The sequence below is a fragment of the Lissotriton vulgaris genome, chromosome 3_1, assembly GCF_964263255.1.
Source record: "Lissotriton vulgaris chromosome 3_1, aLisVul1.2, whole genome shotgun sequence".
NCBI lineage: Eukaryota > Metazoa > Chordata > Amphibia > Caudata > Salamandridae > Lissotriton > Lissotriton vulgaris.
The window spans coordinates 1,036,601,850-1,036,624,023 of NC_141689.1; the positions used below are offsets into that span (position 1 = coordinate 1,036,601,850).

The 22,174-nt window shown below is 42.6% G+C and overlaps 1 protein-coding gene across 1 annotated transcript in view; it reads left to right on the forward strand.

The window, feature by feature from the left end:
• The first annotated feature begins 2,468 nt into the window (after positions 1-2,468).
• The window catches only part of SEC24D (SEC24 homolog D, COPII component), a 377,092-nt gene continuing 357,386 nt past the window's right edge, over positions 2,469-22,174 (forward strand). The window contains exon 1 of the mRNA XM_086961445.1: positions 2,469-2,674. The gene's annotated coding sequence lies outside the window, so the exon portion shown is untranslated. The remainder of the gene's footprint in view (positions 2,675-22,174) is intronic.

Consider the following 22,174-nt stretch of genomic DNA (forward strand, 5'->3'; position numbering starts at 1 on the left):
TATGCTGATATTGCCGAGATCGCACGACCTGTCCACAGCTAGAGTGAATGACATGGACCAAGCGCTAATTAAGTCACAGGGACAGTCCGACACCATTAAGACAGAGCGAGCAGACTCCCTCTGAGCCAAGCCCAAAGGAGATTCCTTCAGGAGACTAAAGCCGGAAACATCCAAACAGTGGTGTGGATACTGTGGACACAAACCACACACCGCAAAAGACTGTCCTGCACAAGGGAAGACCTGCACCAACTGCGGCATACCCAACCACTTCACCACTGTATGCCGAAGGCGAACCAGAGGCCGTGACTTCCAGAACCAATGGCCCCCAACACGGGTTGTCCAACAACTGTCGGTGACAGAAACAACACCATCAGAAGATACTCAAAGAAAATGACGGAGATACCCATGGCCAGCTGAAGACTCCTCAGAAGACGATGACGAAGAGGTGTACCTATTCTCATTTGCACGGGAACTCAAGCGATGCCGCAGGCCTCAGCCGACGTGCATGATCAGGTGGCGGGCCAGAGATAAAGGCGGTCATCGACGGTGAATGTAATGGACCTCCAACAATATCGCCATCTATGGCCATGCCCTCTAGTGATGCCATCCAAGATCAGAATCTATGCCTACGGGGTGGACACATCTCTCCCATTGAAAGGAAAAATGTCAGTTCCATTCAAAGCAGATGACCTCGAGGTCACAGCAACAATTCACATAATCGACAGGGAGGCAGATACCCTACTGAGCAGCCACACGGCAGAGGACCTCGGACTCGTCTCTTTCGCGAGAAGAATCCAAACTCACCAAGTGGAAGAGCTACTTAATCAGTTTCCGGAACTCTTCCAAGGGCTCGGACGCATCAAGTGTGACCCCAACAAACTACACATTGACAAGACAGTTGCCCCATTCACTCAGCGACATAGAAGAGTGCCGTTCCACCTACGGCCACTGGTGGAGAAAGAGCTGGAAACCCTGGAAGACCAAGGCGTCATTGAAAAAGTGTCAGGGCCCATGCCCTGGGTGTCCTCGATGGTCATCGAGGAAAAGCCGAAACAGCCAGGAGCCATACGCCTCTGCATTGACATGAGGTTACCAAATAAAGCCATCCGAAGGGAACGCCACATCACACCCATGATGGACTACATCATCGCAGACGTCAACGGGCCCAAGTTGTTTTCGAAAATCAACTTAAATGCAGGATATCACCAGCTCCCATTATCAGAAGAAAGCCGCTACATCACCACTTTAAGCACCCACCTAGGGCTATGAAGATACAAAAGGCTCAATTTCGAGATATCTTCACAGCAGAAGTATTCCAAAATACAATACGAGAAATGCTATCAGGTTTGCCCGGGGTGCTAAACGTTAGCGACAATATTTTAATCCACTCGGCAACGGCTGCTGATCACCACAAGCATCTCCGCAACACACTAAAGTGCCTCAGCGAGCATGGAGCGACTTTGCATAAGGAAACATGCCAGTTCTTCCAACCGTCTCTTGAGTTTTTCAGATACGTGTTCAACCAGGAAGGCATCCAAGTGGATCCGAGAAAGTCACACGCAATGAAGAACGCCCCCGGGCCAGAAACACCAACGGAAGTACGCAGCTTTTTGGGCATGGCCACGTACTGCGGGAGACTCATCCCAGGACTGGCTACCCGGGCAGGAACTCTTAGAGCCCTCACAAGGACGGACACCACGTGGAAGTGGGGCCAGAAAGAAGAAGAGGCGTTTCAAGGCATAAAGGATGTCCTACTAGGAGAAGCTACGCTAGCATACTTCGACCCAGCGAAGAGAACGGAGGTGCTCGTCGACGCAAGCCGTAGGCCTTGGAGCAGTGCTGGCACAAGAACATGAACCAGCCCACTGGGCAACCCTGGCATTCGCCAGCAAATACCTAACACCCACCAAAACAAGATACGCTCAAATCGAGAGGGAGACGTTGGCCATTAAGTGGGCCTGTAACCCATTTCATCTCTATTTAAAACGGCAGCCGTTCACCACGGTCACCGACCACCAGCCCCTTGTGCCTCTCTTCAAAGGAACTGCGCCTCACCCCCCTCCGCGGCCAAAAACCCCGCTGATTTCCCGCCTCCGCCTTCGTGGAGGAGCCCGTCACCATCTGGTCCAAGGTTACGTGATGTACTTTTTGGTGATGCCGTTACCATTCTATTTAGTGGTTTTGTAACCTGGCCAATGCTACTGATTTGGTTCCAATCTGGTACTCTGACAGTTAATAAACTATGCCAGTCTTCTAATTTTAAGGGGCGTTGTAAACTCAAACTTGATTTATTTATGAACAGCTCCTTGTCTAAAAAGATATCCACTGTAGCCTCTGGTGTGCTGTGCATCACGAACGATAACAATCATGAAAATTGCCTCTTAGCTGCTGGGGAAATTGCTGTTAGTTTAACTTATCTACATCATTTGGTAAGTCTAGTCCGTTAGGGCTTCTTTCTACGGGAGATTGCGCTTCCTTTGCGGTGCGAGGGGTGACAGTGTTGCGAAGGCAGCTCAGGCCGCGCGTGCCCAAGCTCGCGCCTGGGTGCGCGCCGTGTATTGACGTGGCACTCCATTGAACTACTGCTGTGTAGCAGTCGGTGCTGAGCGGGGCATACCTGGAGGAGGCGCCGGGTGCTGGAGGCACAGAGGAAGGGAACAGCCTCACGGAACAGGTGAGCACTACTTCCCTGACCAAAGAGACAGGTTTCGAGACACGTAGAACATCCCAGGTTTAAGGGAGACTGAAACTAGGATGGGCGCTGACGACTGTGTGTGTGCGATGTGTCACTGTTGTGTATGCCGTGTTGTCATTTTTTGCGAGCACATTCAGTGTTACTGACTGTTAGTTTTCTCACATGATAAAGGTACTATTTTGTTATTATGTTGTGTGTGTTTATATAAGTATACAACGCTTGTATTAATGTCTGGGTTGTATGCCGCACAGCTTCAGCAAATGAAGTGTGTTGGCGTCTGGTGAGTTGGAAACAGTTAAGTGTGTTTCTGTCAGCAAAGTATAGCTTTGTGCCCGTTGTCATGTGTCGTGTTTATCATTACAGTTTTTTTCCGTGTTGTCTGTTAATACATTGGAGTTGTCTAGGTGCTTCGTGCATGTGTGCAGTATTAACTTTTATCTGATGAACTTTTTCATTTGTGCATCGTTTGTATCAACGTTTCTGTTGGTGCCGAATTCTTCTGTCACTTTTGTGTTTGTTGTCGGTTTGTTAGCATTTCTTGACTGCCTAATTTATCTGTTTGGCTGTGTTACGTCACTTTTGGTTGTTAGTCTTCTCTGCCTTGTATGTCTGAGCCGTGTGTTTTTGTCCACTAGAGTTGGTTCTGTTGGTGAAGTGTACTTTCTAGTTTGTGTTGCTCTGCTGTGTGTGTTTCTGGTGCCTGTCTCTAGCGAGTGTGTGCGCGCACTGTGTGCTGTATACATATTTCGCCTGGCTCTGGGGCATGCTTGACGTGGCACTCCTGTTGTTTACCCGTCTAGTCCACGTGTTGTTCAGGCAGTGTGGTGCATCATCTGTCACCGACTACCTCCGCACTTTGCCCTGGCGGTCAGGGAGGTGTGTGAGTCAGCCTTCCGCCCTTCCCAGAGGTGATCCCCCCGCCTACAGCTGACTACAGAACAAGGGCCTGCCCCAGCCTACACCGTCCAAAGCTCAGCCTGCCACGTACCCCACTCTTCGCCAAAGCGGAGGAAGTGCGTGCAGACTAGAGCCGAAGCCAGATACCTGTGCTGACGCTGCACGGCCCTGTAGAGCCTCTCGCACACTTTAACTCTTTCTGCGAGCGAATGTACCTAATGTTTAAAGAAGAATAGTGGAGGCTTTTCCATATCACGGGGGTATAAATACAGCATACCCACTACCCAGTGATCGAAGTAGGGGACTGTGGGAGGAGAATCAGAGGGCTAGAATAACTAGAGGATTGGGTCAGTGGGCGGATCAGAGGTGTGTCAAGAAAGAGCAAAACACGCCAATTTCGTTTGGCATTTCACAGCCCAGTTACACATTATTACGTTATTTAATTCAACCAATGCATACACATGTTTATTTAAGGTTTAATATGAGTTATTGACATTAAAATACATTCACAAAGTGGGATATGTTTCCAATCACAGAATGTCCCAAATACGCTTACAATTGGAATCCCCAAACCATTTGTCACTGAGCCATGCAGTTTCTGTCATCAGCACTTCTCCTTTTTTCCACAATAGCAGTTCAAAATTGAATGGCAAAATATCCTAGTTTGCAAATGTTTTCCACATAATTATGGCTCTACCATACTTTCCACATAATACACCATCTGTTGCATAATCTGACGGATTTTAACTAAATTGTTTGTCGCTCAAATGGAGCAAAGTTACTAAAACATGTGACTTGTGTTGCTGTGAGGTGGAGGGCCCTCTGCAAAGGTTGAGTGATCCCCTTCCTCACTGTTGCATTTGTATGTTACACTGATACTAATGAGGCAAAATCTTTGCAGAGACTGTTAGTGTGTATAAAAATGTCAAAATAATAAAGTATCGGAAAGTGTACTGCATTACGCTGCAGCCTTTTTTTGCTGCATAATTTAGTCAACACTGCAACATAATTTTGTCCTCCATTGCTGCATAATTCCAGTGGCCAAAAGCATGCAGCATATGTTAAAAGTGTTTGCGCATGAAGCAGAGAGTCTGTGAAGTTTGTGGACTTTGTTTGGTGTGATTGCAAATCCTGTTCCACCGATCCCTGGTGAATTGTACTACTACTGCTGAGACAAGGTAAGTGGAGGTACAAATGGGTGAGACACACTAGCCTCAAGGTTCTTGTCACCTCAGTAACAGACTCACGGTTGCTCTAGGGCAGTGGCCTTCAAACCTTTTAATACCGTGCCCTCCCCAGTGAAAAATTAAATTCATTGCCCCCCTCAATTATTCTATTAAGTTGGCTCAACTTATTTAAACACAAAATATATTTAAGCATTACAGGTAAATTCTGTTACATTTTAAAAATGCAACCAAATACATGATTGTTTAAAACAAAGCACTGCTTTCAGCATAATGCTTCTTTTGGTCCAAGCCTGGTGCCCCCCTTGGAATCACTTGAGGCCTCCTAGTTCAAAGACCTCTGCTCTAGGTTGTGCTTCTTCGTAGGCCTTGCTGCAGGACTGAAGGTGAACTTCAGTATGGATTGTGGTGGGCAGGCTTTCAAGATTAACCCACACTTGCCACTGCTAGGGTCCACCTGCTGGTGCTAAGACACCAGGGCTTCTAAGGTCTAGCAGGGTTTTCGAAGGTCCAGCATGGAAATGTGCTCCCGCAGGAGAGGGGTCATGAAGGTTAAACCTGGTTCCCCAGTTCCAAATTCAGCAGTTCTGCCCATAGTGCGACATCCTCTCCCCCACTGAACACTGTACCACCCCACTGAGAGAAATTTGCAATTCCTTCAGCTACAGCCCAATTGTGTCCCACTATAAGCAACTGGATGTGACTCATTTCAAATTATGCACTAGACAAGCGTAATATGCTGCCTGAAAAAAAAGTAACAGCATCCTTAAAAAAGCAAACACTCATAGGGCATGCTAGAGTAAGTAAAGCATGTGAAATGTAAGCAGGAACAACATAGTTACCTTAACGCTTTTACACTCATTGTTGAAAAATCAATGAGTGTTTTTGCCTAAAAAGTTAAGGACATAACTACAGGGACCCATTTCATTGCCCATTGCTTATATTCTTACAAAACATAAGCAGTATGGTTTAAAAAGACCACATCCCTGAACACAGGGCCACAGTACTCATTTTATAAAATAAAATATGGAAAACAGTTGATAATGATCACATTAAAGTTTTCCACTCAGTGCATCAACCAGGTATTATAGTACCTCCTGGAATAGTGCATTTTTCCACCCGGGGAAAACAATGTTGTTCAAAGAAATAGGAGAAAACGAAAGTAGCGCCTCTCTGCCAAAATCTGTAAAGTGGCTCTAATGTGTTTAGGGGTGAATAAAACTAGTCTGGAAACTTTGCGACCACTCTGTCTTGCTTTGTTTCTTTTTTTTTCTTCGTATTTTGAATCTTTTTTTTTTCTCTCTGTGCTGAGGCTGCACTTTGGAATAGAAAAATGTCAGAAAAAGTCGTCATTTCTCGCAAACATGTCTCATTCTTTTTTGGATCCTTTTCCCAGGGGAACAAATGAAGGAAAGGAAATTAAAGAGAGGGTAAGAACCCTTTTTTGAAGTCACAGTTTTTATTCAGCAAGTGAGGAGGAGCGAGACAGAGACAGAAAGAGAGGGAACAAGAGGAAGCCAGAGAGGGGTGGGGGCACCTGACAGAGCAGAGAAGTGGACACTGTCCTTGTCATCTCAAGACGAGAAGGAATAAACTGAGTCCTTTTCCGTCTCTGCCCACCTAGCTCGTCCCTGAATAAGCAAGCCTTATCTATAGGCTTCTGCTGTTTTTTCCATTCTGGGACGCATTTTTAAAATAAAAAAAGTACGGGAAAAGATTCTATTAAAGTGGAAAAGTAGGGGCACGCCGTGCCCTGCCTATCCCGCCCACTGAGAACACCTGTAACTACTTGGCTGGCGACCATTAATAGTAAATTAGGGACAGGCTTCTCTTTAACTAGCTTAAAATACCTGCATCCACCTTTCAGCAGAATTGTTGGGAGAGGGCGCATAACAGAGCTCAAAAGAGTCTGAGCTAGACATGTGGAGGTAGTCAAAATGTGCAATTAAAGACAGAATGGGAGAGTAAGTAATCTCCACAGGTGTGCAGTACGTCAGTGCTGCTGTCACAGGGATTGTGAAAAATCCAAGCAACAGACAAATAACAAGTGTAGAAAATCAGCCACGTCCATTCAGCATGAGTGGTAAGAGTGTGGTATGTTGCTGGTGCTGCATTTTAGAGCACACTGTTACAAATATATTATTAATGCATGGCGTTGCAGCGTACTGACATTTACAGACAGCACATTTTCAATTTAAATGACCACTAAATATGCACACCCAGGCAGTTTTACTTATAAAACTATACAGCGCACAAAGGTTAATGTGTGGAAATTGGGTTTTAGCGAATATTTATCAATGGAGTATCACCTAGTAAGGCATTTTGTTTTGATTCTATAAGAAACTTTTTTCCATAATATTTCAAAATTACAAAAGGAAGTGTTTCATTTCTACTTTCTTCTCTTTTGAGAACTGTTAAATATTAGTACAGTAAATTTACAGGTATTTAAGTTTTGTTTGGTGTTAGAATTTTTTACACCCTACAGTAGTTTCTTTCACACTCCCTGTGCCCCAGTAAAAATGTCCCATAGGCCATTTTCCAAAATTCTTTTCCTTAGCAGTAGGAGAAATAAACATCGATCTTCATGTTAAAAGAAAAAGCAGCAATTTGTCAGAAGATGTCTGTGACAAGATAGAAAAACACAATTTAATGCATCTTTAATGGTCTTTTACCTTCTGAACTCCACATGGTTATTTTGGGGATTTCACAGCACCCCCACACCCAACACTTAACACCTATGCAGTCCGGAATGAAATGAGCAAGCTAGATGGGGCTCAGGGGTAGCTGCACTTGGCTGGTAGTAGTATCTATGTATCAGTCAGCTTTGCAAGAATATTTGTTGCATCATGTGTGTTGATTGGGTTGTGTGACGGACAACACACAAAACATGTCAAAGGCGCTTCCTTTCACCCATATCGTTTTCTGTACTTTGAATGTTTTATGCTTCCCCTACTATAACTCTTGTTCAAGCACAACTAGTCTTATTCTTTTATGTGGCGAAATTTGCTCAGATGGTATAAGTTTTTATTATTTTTAAGGGCATCCGTTTTGGGTTAGTCAGGGGAAATTCATTTTGTTTTTTGAACATCTTTGAGAACAATTTCACTTAGGGCCTGATTACAATTGACCCATTAAAATCAGGTGCAACATTTCAATTGTGGGGGTTTCCAAATTGGTGGGTGTGCTAATTGTACCCAGTTAAACAATAGGTGGGAATAACATTGATAGTACATTTTATTTTTTATTCCACGAATACGCAAATATTGCACATAAGCAATTTGCTTCCATGTTTTGCTCCAGGTTTCACCAGTCAAGAATAGTGTAAGCGGAAATCTGCATTTCATATCGTATTGCTGTTCTGGACGCGGGAACTCCCTGCTTTTAATGACCAGATACTGCCAGTCACTGAATACCTGCTCTTGAACCACCTTTACTTGAATGAGCAAGCTTTTCACTTTTAGAAAGTTTCATTTGCTTGGTCCTTTATGTATAAACAGTCAATGGTATATAAACTTTTCGCATGGCATCTTCATACCATCTTCAGTAAGGGTATAAATAAAGCGGGCCACGCTTCTCGTCACATTTATTTTATTCATTATTTTTAATTAAAGTGTCCAATATGTCGGGAGATAAAGGAAAAAAAAGAATAAATTGATAAACAACATTTTTAATCAAAAGACATAACGGGCAAGCATTGACAAACCTAGTAGTTTTTACTTTTCTATACTATATGCATATGGACAGGCAACATCCATACTGACTGACATGGAAGAAACAAATTTGGAAGCAATAATAATAATAATAATCCTCATTTGTAAAGCGCGAACAATCACCGGTAAGGGTCTCTAGGCGCTGGGTGCTGTCGGGAAGATTGAGCAAGCTATTGCCCAGAGTCACATGGTGCTGGGCTAATCTGCCACCGGCACCGGGGATCGAACCGTGATCCCCCCCCAGATTCCGGAGTCAGTCGCCATGGCGGCGAAAGCAACATACCTTCAGACATATATACACAAAGATGAACATGCCCACACAGAACTGAGGAAGTGTTAAACCATGTCCGTTGGTTTTTTATCGTGTTGTATATTGCTAAATGTGACAGTGGAGTGGAAATAAGGAGACCAGATAGAGGGAATGAATAAAAAGCCTTGCAAATGCAATTTTTGCTCCAATGCAGAGCTGTTGTCAGAGGCCAACGTTATGCATGTTGTTTGAAAGTAGGAAGCAAGAATGGATAATATATTGCAGGAGGGAGGAGGCAGCAGTGGAAGGTAGGATTTATAAATCCAGGGTCTGCGAGCAAGGGATGAAAAGTCGGTTATCCGTGTCTCCAAACAGAGGCTGACACATACAGGCACATATACAGTCCCACAAAATACAGTCACATTAAAATTGCATACAGAAAGATGCCGAATGGTTAACATCCTGAAAGAGTGATAGATATATTGATGCACTGTTCATTTAATCTTAAGACCCTTTGGTCACAAAATCAAATTTGAGGTAGAAGACCTATGATACAGGTCGAGCTAGCCCTTCCACCTTTCTACCTATGCCGGTTGATAGCACTGCTTCTGAACAATTGCCCCCCTGCCCGTTAGCGCCTCCCTCTTGTATGGATCTCAAAACTCTGCACTCCAGAGCTGCCAAACTAACTCAGAGCATCCATATTTCCATCCTTGATCTATTGATCCTTCTTCACCTTGCAGAACTCTCCTTCGCTAACCTCAAGCCCCCGCTGAACTCCTACCCGCCCTCATTTCACAGAGGTCCCCAAACACCCACTTCCGCTATCCCTGAGACACCATCGCCCTCACAAGCAGCTATGCCACCTCTCTGAGGAGGAAATCCTAGCTTTCGTCCTCTCCTACAACTCTACCCTTGCCACCCCAAGTCCGCTTGACCTCACTGAAAATGAAATCATTTCCATCCTCAGAGACTACAACTCTGCCCCAGCTACCCCTTGTCTACTTGATGTGAGTGCCGAACATGCCATCTGCACAGTCACTATCATCCCCAACAGATCAGCTACCCTCCGCAACAGAAGCAAGCAAACTAGCCCCTGTTCACCTGTCCACCCTGACTCCCGGCACTCCCTCCGACCTCTCTCTGTCTGGTCTCTTAATCAACTGCCGATCAGCATCAAAGCATGCTGCTGATATTGCTGACCTCATCCTAAACAAAAATTTTGACTTAGGATTGCTAACAGAATCATGGCTTAACGAATCCTCATCTCCCTGCCTGCACCTCTTAGTCCCTCCCAACTATAACATTGCAAGGCTGTACAGGCAATCTAGTAAGAAAGGAGGAGGCATCGCTTGCATCTAGCGCTCTAACCTTCTAATCACGGACTTCTGGAGGATACCACCGACTCCTGCGATTACCTCGCCCTCTCCATTTGCAGCAACTCCACCCAACTGTGTAATCTGCACATCTTCTACCACCACCCAGGCTTCAACGAATCCTTCACTGACCACCTCATGGAAATCATCACAACTAAGTTTTCCTCCAACGCTAAAGATATATTTTCCTGGGTGACTACACTGGAACGATCCTGAGGATCCTCATGTCAACGCCATGAAAAACCTTCTGGCTGATCAAGCCCTGTCCCAAGCCTGTTCACTCCCAACACACTCGAAAGGGGCTACTCTTGACTGGATCATCACCAAAGAATCAACAGTCAAGCTTATCTCTATAGACCCTTGTGACTGGTTTGACCATCACGCCATTTCCTTCCTACTACCTTACACCCACAAGTCAAGGGCACCGCAACCAGTGATTCCTGAACGCTCGATCAGAGACACCAAGAACCTGGACCATAGGGAACTGGAGGCGTGCTGCAAATCTGACCACCCCCCCCCCCTCGCATATCACAACAGTCAGTGACCTCAACAATCACTACTCTGCGACCATATCGATCATTCTCGCTGACCTAGCCAACTGAAAAGAACCCAAATCAAAAACCGAAACCCATGGTTCACTGGACCCCTCAACAATGAGAGGAGATCCCTATGACAATCTGAAAGAATCTGGCGACTGCACCCCTCTGCCGCACATCTAAAACTTCTCTGCCAGGCCAGAAATTCATACAATAGGAACATCCTCCACTAAAAAAAATAATTCTTCAGATCAGAACTGGGGCATGCACAGAAGAGACCCCGCAAGCTCTTCGTGCTGGTCAAACATCAATCTAATAAAATGGCTAAATTAGCAAAAGAAACCCCAAAGACTCTAATAGCACCCGAGGAATTCTCCGCTTTCTTCGCTGACAAAATCACAGCCGTAGGTAAGGAAATCAGTTCCACCACATAATCACAACCCCTTCCTGACCTGCCTCCACCCTCCGCGCTGCCCCCACAGGCTTCACCTAAAATTTCAAGCTCACTGGACCGACTTCAAACTCTATGACTAAGATGACGAAGATTCCGTCTCTAAAATCTTATCTACTTTAAACCCGAACCACCATTTTAATGACCCGCTTCCCTTCAACTGCCTAGCTGCTGCTGCTCGAGCCATTATTTCTAGCTGGACTGCAATAATTAACGCAATAATTAACGCCTCCCTCCGGCAGGGATCGATTCCCGACTCTCTGAAAGCCGGGCAAGTCCTCCCATCTTAAAAAAGCTGTTTGTGGATCCAGCTTCCCCAAACAACTTCAGGCCTATCTCCAATATCCCCCTATTAGCCAAAGTGCTGGAGAAGTGTGTACAACAGCAGATAAGTCAACATATCAACAACTTCCACCTACTCGACGACCTCCAATCTGGGTTCAGACCTGGGCACAGCACTGAAACCATCATGCTCCACATCGTTGATGATGCCCTCCAAGCCCTTGACCAAGGCAAAACCTGTCTCCTAATCCTCCTTGACGTATCCTCGGCCTTCGACACGGTCAACCATGAAAACTTACTCGAACGCCTCAAACTCAGGATGGGTTTGGATGGCTCTGTGCTAGAATGGTTCAGGTCCTTCCTCCAAAATTGATCACAGAGATTCCTAAGAAACGGCAACCTATCTGCTCCCTCTCCCGTCAAGGTTGGAGTCCCCAAGGATCAACCCTGTCCCCCACCCTCTTCAACCTTTACCTTGAACCGCTTACCGAAATACTACGCACTGCGAATATCTCCTACCATATGTATGCTGACGACACAGATCTACATCAAAACCTCATCGCTCGAGGAGATCCTCTCCCTGAACGAAGCCCTGAAACTGACTGTCCAATGGCTCGCCTCCATTCAACCAAACTCAACGCAAAGAAACTCGTATTTCCCCTAATTTCCCCTCCAAAAACCAACCCGGAGATCCAAATATGGATTAAGGCTATCACAGCCTTAAATTGCCCACCGACCATCGTGGACTCGGCCAAATCCCTAGATAGTACCCTTGACTGCAACCTGAACATGCAGGACTACATCAACTCGATGGCCAAAGCAGCTAGATTCCACCTGAGTTACCTAAGGAAACTGAAACCCTTTCTCGATGCTCCCGACCTAACAATGGCAGTCCAAGCACTAGTCCTCTCTAGACTGGAATATGGCTACTCTACCCTCTCGGGTTAACCCAAGATTTCTCTGGCACCATTAAAAGCCTTACAAAAGGGGGTGGTGATGGACGGAGCATCTGAACCCATCAAACACTCACACCCAGTCAACAGATCTGGGTTTAATCCATCACCGTTCTTAAGCCCACTCTGCCACCCCAGTTCAGACATGGCCATATGCAAATCAGTCTGACCCTGTGCCTCATGGGAACAGTCCAGCCCGAACTGCCAAGCCATGCCTTCCCTGGACCAGATACAAGCTTCCTAGGACCGGTTTCTGGCATTCCAGCAGTCTTCAGCCAGGCTTGCTTGAATCTAGTGGCAAAGTGAGCAAGGGACTCAACGTCTGAGCATACCCTGCAAACTTATGGCAAACAAAGCTTTGTTCGCCCTAAGTTGGCAGGGTATGCTCAGACGTGAGTCCCTTGCTCACTTTGCCACTGGATTCAAGATAGCCTGGCTGATGAGGACTATGAATCCGAAACCGGTCCCAGGATGCTTGTTTCCGGTCCAGGGAAGACATGGCTTGGCAGTTCGGGCTGGACTGTTCCCATGAGGCACAGGGTCAGACTGATTTGCATATGGCCATGTCTGAACTGGGGTGGCAGAGTGAGCTAAAGAATGGCGATATATTAAACCCAGATAAGTGGACTGGGCGGAGTGTTTGATTTGCTCAAACGCTCCGTCCATCATCTCCTTTTGTATCACCATTAAAAGCCTGCCTCAACGCGGCCGCCAGACTTCTTACGGGCACAAGGACATTCCAAAACATTTCTCCACACCTGAAAGCTCTGAACTGGCTTCCTCTTGAGGCAAGAATACAGTTTAAACTAGCCTGCATTACACACAAGGTTTTATACTCAAACTCCCTGCATATCTTGCACAGAAACATGTGGGTTCCGGAGGTACCAGAAACTCTGTCTGCCAGAGACCTATTGCTCTAGCCTGCACGTTTTAAAAAAAAAAAGGAAAAATACAATCGAGCCTTCACTGGGGCTGCTCCAAGAATATGGAACTCTCTCCCACCCGCCATCAGAAGAATCCCTTCTTTTGCTCGCTTCAAAAAGGATGCCAAAACCTTCCTTATGGGCAAATTCCTCCTTTAAGTACGCCTTCAAACACCTTTGAGACCCTGATCAACTTCCGACTATTGCCTCCCTCTGATTTCTCAGTCACCCCACCAAGATACCGGGCGGCTTGTCTTGAGTATTTGTAATAGTAAAATATACATATGTGTCCCTCTATCCCTCATGTAACCTGCAATGGGGCCCTGTCTTGAGAAATAATAACTGTATACTGTACATACGTGCCCTTCTATCCCCCTATTCCACATAACATTATTACGTTTATTGTCCTGATCTTTTCATTTACTCGATTCAGAGTTGACTACCTCAAGCATTTTTATGCCAAAATTTTCCAAAAAGTACAGTACTTTGTGGCCTACCTTGTTTTGGGCTTGAAGCAAACAGAACATATCACCTTCCTCCTGTCTTTTCTGCTACTGGTTACTGAAAATGTGAAACCTTGTGTCTAATCTACAAACATTTAGATGGCTGCGCACCAGACTACCTATCACAACTGATGTTTCAGTTCATACCGAACAGATATTTACTTAAGATGCCCAGAACAATATTTTTCAGTGTGGTAGAACGTGTTTAGTGTGCTATTATGTTCTGTTATCTTGTCTAGCATTTATATAGTGCACTGCTCTTAAGTGGGTAGCACTTTATCACTGAAAACTGTTCAAAGCTGTTGCAGGTTTTCCTGGTTGAAGAGTCTATGGTTGTAATATTTTCTTTGATGTAGTTCGTGAAGTCTTGAAGATGTCACTGATCGCATACCTATCGATGGTACAGTGCACTTCATGTAGCTTTTGTTGCCTCTCATTTCTGTCAGATGCCAGGATATCTTGTACCTTGTAGTTATGGTGAGATTGGGATCATTCGGGGGTTTGAATCTTGAAGTGACATGCTTTTATGGGCTTCCCAAAGGCAAAGTACATTTTATTTGTAGTTTCCTTTTCTTGATGGCAAGGAAGTTCCAGGTTGTGCTGGCTTGGACTGAGAAGGATCAGCTTCCAAGCTGAAATTCCAAGGCATATCCCTATTGAACTCTCTCCCGCTGGTTCGCTGCATCAATGCAGGATTTTGAAAGTATTAGAAATTGTTAAAAAGATACCTCTTCCACCAAGCATGTGGACTAGTCCATATGTAATTCTTTCTATCCCCTTGCTCTCTGTATATTCTCCCCCTGAGCAGCGAGTGTTCTACAAAAACAAGAAATGAAATAATATAAATATGTCAATGGTAAAAGTATAAGCATCATCTAGTCCTTGATGTCCTGCCTACAGATTTAGAAGCCACTCTGTGAAGATATTAGAGTAAAGTTTTCAATAATGTGGTATATGTGGTATTTACTGTTACAGACTTGCATCTGATTTCCCGTAATAAGTATACCCTTCATAGCGGTAGTCATTTACTTGAGCTCAAAAAGAAGAAATGCATACCCAATCTACTAAATACAAAGCATGTTACCTTTTTAGTTTCACGCAGATCTCAGTTTCTGGTACATTAACCAACAAAGTGTTGTAATGGTGGTCTCCGAGTAAAACCCCATGATGCTAACTGTTTGAAGGTTTATTAAAGAAAACCAAAAACTCACAAGGGTCCCATGGAAGCAGCAGTTCCGTATGTGTACAGCTCAGCATCCTGCACTCCAATGCCTGATGATGATATCTAACAAATCATTCTAAAAATTTCACGTAAATGGATGTAACTTATAGTGAAAAGAAAATACATTAATTTACATTCTGTGACATCTCACAAAATCAAAATAGGAAAAACGAAGAAACTCCTAAAGAAGCAAAAATAAAATTAAATTGAAACAGTCATTTAGTCTTGCTGCAATAGGCACTGACCTACTGCCTACTCTTTGTACTAACTTATCATTATCTTGAGCATCATTGTTTGATCTGCCAGACTCTACATCAATCAACCCACAATGGATTATCAGAATCACTTTGACCATTCAAAATGTTCTTTTGCCCTTGTTTCTGAACAATCACAAAATGTTTATTCCACCATTTTTATATTTGATTAACACTTCCCTGGCAGTTACTTTCTTTACTTGTATTGATTTTGAATACACAGATTTCCCTTTGAGGATCTTTCCTGGTTTGTGAACAAGCATACAATTGTATTTCCTTTTGACCTTGTAAACAAATCATGGTACGATTTACTACATAACTTTCTGATCAACATATGCTCTTTTACTATTTTTTTTCCTTGCACGCTCAATATTCTAAGAATCAATCCAAGAAGGTGTCCAGGAAGGTGTCAACATTGTTTTGACATCTCTTCCGCTCAGAAATATGAATGGTAAAATGCCTTATACTGTGTGTTGTGATAACGCCATACTTTCATTCGGAGATATCTCGCAACATCCATTTTGTTAGCTAGAGCTCTTTGTATTCCTTCTTTCAAAACTCTATTTATGCGATCCATAGTGCCATTGGCTGATGGACAGTATAAAGGCACATTTTCCTGTTTACTACCATACAGTTTTAGGAACTGTACTAATTTTCCAGAAACAGATTGTGTGCCATTGTCTTATCCCAGTGCCATTGAATCCCTTTCAAAGCTAAATACCTCTTCCAAATGTTTGATAACCACATTAGTAGTAGGATTCTTTAAGAATACACTAATTTAGAAAATGTGTGACACCTAAAAATCTCATATCTACTGCTAACACATTATATGATACTGTAACTTCAATTGAAACTCTTCCAAGGTCTCCGTGAAATTCTTGAGAGGATCATGGGTTCCTTTGTAGGTTTCCAAAGCGTGTCGGAAAGCAAACATCCCATACATTTATCCATGTATACAAAACTCTGCCATTCTTTGATGGCTACCAATAATATTCTCAAAGTCTTTTTTTGGCAGCAGTAGAGACTAAATGGTCTTCATGTGCTAATTTCACTTGTTTTTCTCTCAGAATCTGTAGAGAGATAAATAAACCATTCCTCGCTAAATATTCACCTTCCTCCTGTGCAACTTGAGTAAGACCTCTCACATTGGCATTCACATTTCTATTCAATGGCCGACCATTACTTAAAAATGTCTTTGCTATATTAATTTGATCATCACTCTCACAGGCTGTTTTCCACTTATTTTTACCAGTTGCACCACCCAAATTTTCCACAGCATCAATGGCAGCAACCACGCAGTATTGCCTCTTTCCTTCCTACTGTGGACATATATGTTGAATAACTCAGGAATTCACGTACACCGTCCTCTATGTAGTGTGTCTTTCTCTCTGTTTCATTCTTTATTTATGAAACAATCCGTATAATCAAAAGAAAAATATTATAAATTCATTAGAAATTAAATACATCCTATTCATAAAAATATCATATGCATAACCAAGCACACTCAACACTCATCCTTAAATACTAATATTTAAAACAAACTTGGAAGAGAGAGTCATCCATAATATGGGAGATACATTTTATATCACAATATCCCCATCACCTAATAGATTCTATCTCAACAGAGTCTTTTTCCTCTATAGCTTTCTTTGTTTCTAAGTCAAATTGGCTAGTAATCCCATTTTTGGCTCAGTCACTTCAAGCCTTCATCAGGATGGAAGAAATTGCAGCTATATGCATGGTTCGTCATCTTGTGCAGATGTATCTATAATAAACAATAATTTCAAATCAATTATCTTACATTCATATGTATTATATGCTTCTTCCCCAAGAGTGAGGACTCCCCACAATTCTCTCTAGGCAAGACAGTAAAGTTTCATTAGTCCAAAGTGCACACAGAAAGGATTTTGTCTTAAATAAACCCATCCATTGTTTCTCATTCAATCAATCAATCAATCAATCATTCAAAACTATTCAGTGATTTCCCCACTGTGATTTAGTCTTCAAATATCATAATGATTCACCCTTTAATGTGACATTCATAATGCAGTTGTCTTAACCAGTGGTTCCCAAACTTGTTAGAACCGCGACACACTTTTTAGAATGACTAACGTTCGCGACACATCTACCTTTCATTGACATGAGGATGGGTGATTTTTTTGATTGCTACTAAAGCATTGTATGGTAGTGCATTGTCTTTAACAGTTAGCACATTTTCCATTGAAACTGGCAATTACTTGCACATACAGCTAGCTTTACTGATAGGAGTATACAGCACTCAAACAATAATGTGTGGAAATGAGCTTTCTTTGAATATTTATCTTTTGTGCATCGCCCGATAACGCATTAACCGCGGCGGTTTTTCCGCCGCGGTGCGGATGTTTCTAAAGGGTGGGCGGGGCTCCGGCAGCACTAGGGAGGTAGTGCTCCCGTCGGCCAACGGGAGCATGCAAGGGGTTAAATTGGCTTTATGTGTTTACATCACACTGTTAGTATTTCCAGCACACAATTCAAAAGTGCACAAATGTATTTCATTTTTTCTTACCTAACTACTGAATGCATAAAGTTTGTTTACAGGTATTTAATTGTTGTTATTTGTTGCAAAAAAAGACATCCTAAGATTATCACACAATTCACTTTTAAAACTCCTCTCACTTTGCAATCAGCGATAGAGAAGTAAAAATCCATCCCATGTTAAAAGAAGTACAGCAGCTTGTTAGAAGACATAGCCTGACGTTTGACCTCTTTTGTTGAAGTACTGCAAATGTGACCATATAAATACATAATTTTTAAGGCATCTTTATTGCTTGGGCTTTCCTGACCTGCCAAAAATCAGCTCTACATTATAATCATTATTCCTTTTAACACCTTGGCTGCTAATGGTTTTCCCCTCCTGTGCTGATCCTACTCGAACCAAATTGTTCATGACGAGCTCAGCTCGTCATGAGCAGCGAAGGGGTTAAAAAAAACAAAATTTAACTTGCAACTTTATTCATCTGTTCCTTACTTCTGTAGGTGTCAGTAAGCCTAATATTGATCGAATATATATATATATATATATATATATATACACATTAAAGTATAGTTTTGCTATAATTGATAGATGAATTCATTGTAAAGTTACGTATTATCCTGTATTCAGTTTTTATGACTGCACTTTTATAGTCCTCGAGACTGAAATAAAGTTATCGAATGGAATGGCATATATATTTTTACTCGTCACCTCCCAACACTTTCTTTCAAATACATTTTTCTTTTGATCTTTTCCCAGTATCCTAGAAATATGGCTTAGTCATCATTATCACGAAGTAACCAGACCTTGAAACATTTTTGGAATTGTAATCCACTCAAGGGCCTGTCTGAAAACGTGATCATTAATGTGTAGCAATTTTCGGAGTTCCACACCTTTTTTTGTCTTTAGGTGATCATTTTTGGTACTCTCAGCCTATAAAAGGCTTCAGTATATAGAAAGATGTAGGATTATGATTTTTTAAAATTTCCTGTGTTCCATAACTTGAGTAAACTAAAGACAGTAGGAGAAAGCTCAACAAATAGAAGCTATTGACACTGCCAAAAGACAATATAATCCCATATTGTGTTTCTCAAAGACACTACACTGGCTAACACGTCAAGTCTGCATTGACTAAGTGACGTGGTAAATTGCATACAGTGTAGTAATCTCTGAGTTTTCAGAAAAGCCCTTAAAACCTGGCTATTCAATTCTGTATAGATATTCAATTCTCGACAGGATCTCCCTTTACGCTATCATTAGCCAGTGCCAAGGCACCTATGGGTATTTGTGTGCTTGCCAAGTAGCATAACATAACATAAGAGCCACCTCCCCACTCTCCTCCCATCTTGGAGAAAAAGGCTATACAGATCAAAGAATTGCACAGATCAAGGACATAGGAGATGAAGACTCCCCCACTGACTATGTACAGTATCTGGAGTAAACCCCCCTCCTAGTACTTGCACCCTATTGCCTCGGTGAAGAGTGCTTCATTGCTGTCCGTAAGGTTTATGCTACATAAATACCTACATATGTAGACTTATTTGCTAAATAAACACTTCATTTTACAGTAAATGCATAGTTTCAGTATACATAACCATGGGTTCATGTGTGATGTGAACATGATAGTTGATATATTTTGAATCAGGAAAATGTGGCTGGAGGAATTTGAAAAATGCACAGAATTTCTGAATTTAAGCCAGCGGCCCGGTCATAGAAATTTATAAACTTCAGGCCAGAACGGCTTCCATGTACGGGGCAGAACTATGGGGACACCAAAGTATAACCAGCCTCATGACGGTCGAACACACCTTCATGAGGAATCTATTGGGTTTGCCAGCCAGTACTCCGCTTATTCCCCTACGTATGGACCTGGGGCTAGATCCCATAGAGGAGGCAGTAGCATTACGGCCCTTGATGTATTGGAAGAGATTATGGTCAGTGCCTGAATTGGTCTCGTACAAAAAAGAATTTAAAGAGGGTTGGGCTATGTTAAGAGCTATGAACATTCCGTGGCTCCTACATATCAGGGCACTTAGTAATAGGATTGGCTTGCCTGAGTTGTGGGATAATCCCAAAGAAACTTGCTCCGGGATATCTAAGACAGTCCTGTTACATCATTTTAGGCATCATAACTTACTATCTCTTCAGAGATGTACTACTCTGGGTAGACTGACAGTAGAGTTCCTCCAAGTAAAAAATTAATCTAAAAAGGAGGATTTTTTGGATGTAATCTATCCCCCACTTGCGAGGAAACTCTTTATGCAGTTTAGGATCGGTAGTCTCCCACTTGGGGCATTTACCAGTAAATGGGCTAATAGAGAGAACACTGTGTGCCCGGCATGTAAATACAAGCGAGAGGATGTATCCAATGTCTTGTTTTTCTGCCCGGCCTATCTGGCTATAAGGAAATGTTGGCTGATTCCTCTTTGTAGAAACTTAGGCTTCAGTCAATGTGCCCAAGCATGTAGGGTCCTAAGGTACGACACTCATCCCCCTATTGTCTTTGCTGTTTCATGGTTCTTAATTGGCATGTGGCGCAGACGGAAACATTTTTGTAACAACAAAGTCTAATTACAATATTGTATTTTTTTACATCTTGATAACCACTAATGTTTAATCAATGTTATAGGTCTTCATTTTACTGGATATGTTATTTATTGTTTTATCTATTTTTTGTGCATTGTATGTATGTATATATTTTATCTGCACTTTTATGGTCTGTGGTGACCGAAATAAAGTTATCAATGAATGAATGAAAATGTGTATAGTGTTTTGTTACTTTTAAGCCCTTCAGATTTGAAAACATTTCATGCATTCTATTCTCTTCTCAAGATCTCTCTCTTTTGTTTTTCTTTTTTACCTGTCTGCCGTCAGGACTTTTGCTTCTCTCATAATTTTTTTAATTTCTTCATCATAATCTCTGCTACAGTGGCGACTTCCTTTTCTGGTTAAGTTCCTTCCATTTAACCTTTTTGCTCTCAATCCTAATATGGCTGCCTTTGCCCTACCTCTCAGCCTTACAATCTGCTGCGAATCAACTTACCTAACAAAATCATAGGTGAATTTGTAGGTGCTCCACGCTAACCAGGGCACAGCATACTCATTATGTAATGGAAAGTTGGACTCCTAAATGTCATTGATTCGCTACGAGTTGGGCCAAGGATGAAGGTTTACTCTTGTACTGCACAACACATTGTTCACAGTACAATGACAATGGATGCTCTACCAGAGTTCTTACTTTAAAAGAAAATCAAAGCGTTTACATTTGCCTCACTATGTGTAAATATATTTACAGGACAAATAGTAACCAAACAATGAAACTCATGGAATCTAAAAAAACAATAAAATAACACAATAAAATGCATTTGACACACCGAGCGTCCAAGTTAAACGTGTTACCAGAACACCTACAAAATTACACATTATAAAAGGTGCATCCCTTAAAAGAAGAAATACATATTCTAACAGAGTGCAATCTGTTGGCTTGTGGAGTCTTGGTATGCTGTAATCTTGCAACCACAAGATCCTAGAAACTTTTGGCCAAGGGATCCTTAACCAGGGGCATAGACCTAGTTAGTGAAAGGGGCACACAAGTGAAATCTTTGTTTGAGCCTGTGGCACAAAGACACTAGAACCCTTTTTACAATATGTAGATATGTGTAGGACTAAGGCTAACCTTATACTGGACCTTTGCACTACAGTGGACGTCCTGGTGTGCATTTGCAACAGTTCTGCTGGTACCCAGACTAACACAGTGGCCTGTGTTAATGTAGATTAGAGAAGAAGGTTGGAGGTTCCACACTGATGTAAAAAAGCAATAAAACAATAATGCAAGCACTAGTAGAAATTGGACTGAAAGGATCCTTAGCATAGCACTTGCAATTATCTGGTTTTAGCATGACTCCTTTTGTGTCCGTGCTTATCTCAGGTAAAACAGACATGCCTTTGCGTGAAGCCAGGCTCATGAGAACCAGGGATTAAAAGATAAAGCGAAGAATAGGACTATGCAGATGCCATACTGAGTGAGAATGAGGCTGAATGATAGTATTGAGTACATAACCTCCTCATCGCCTTTCTGCATCCAGGAGAATCGTGGTAATGGGTTAATGGTATGTAATCTACACATTTACCCTCCATGACGTGAGAGCATATGTCATGGTGAGCCTGACTGTGAGAGGGATCTGTGGACATTTGTACTCCTCAAGTTTGAGAGTTGATGATATTGAAAAAGACATGACTGATCATTTTGACTCCTCTGCTGCAAATTGCACATTTAGAGGCATGCCTCACAGCCTAACCTTTCAGGTTTTCTGTTAGCTAATCCGATTATTGTTGTTCAAAATTGAATTTATTTCAAACAACTTGTTTCCATTCCCACTCATATATTAAATGTTTTACCTTGTGTAACAATAACCTGCAATTATCT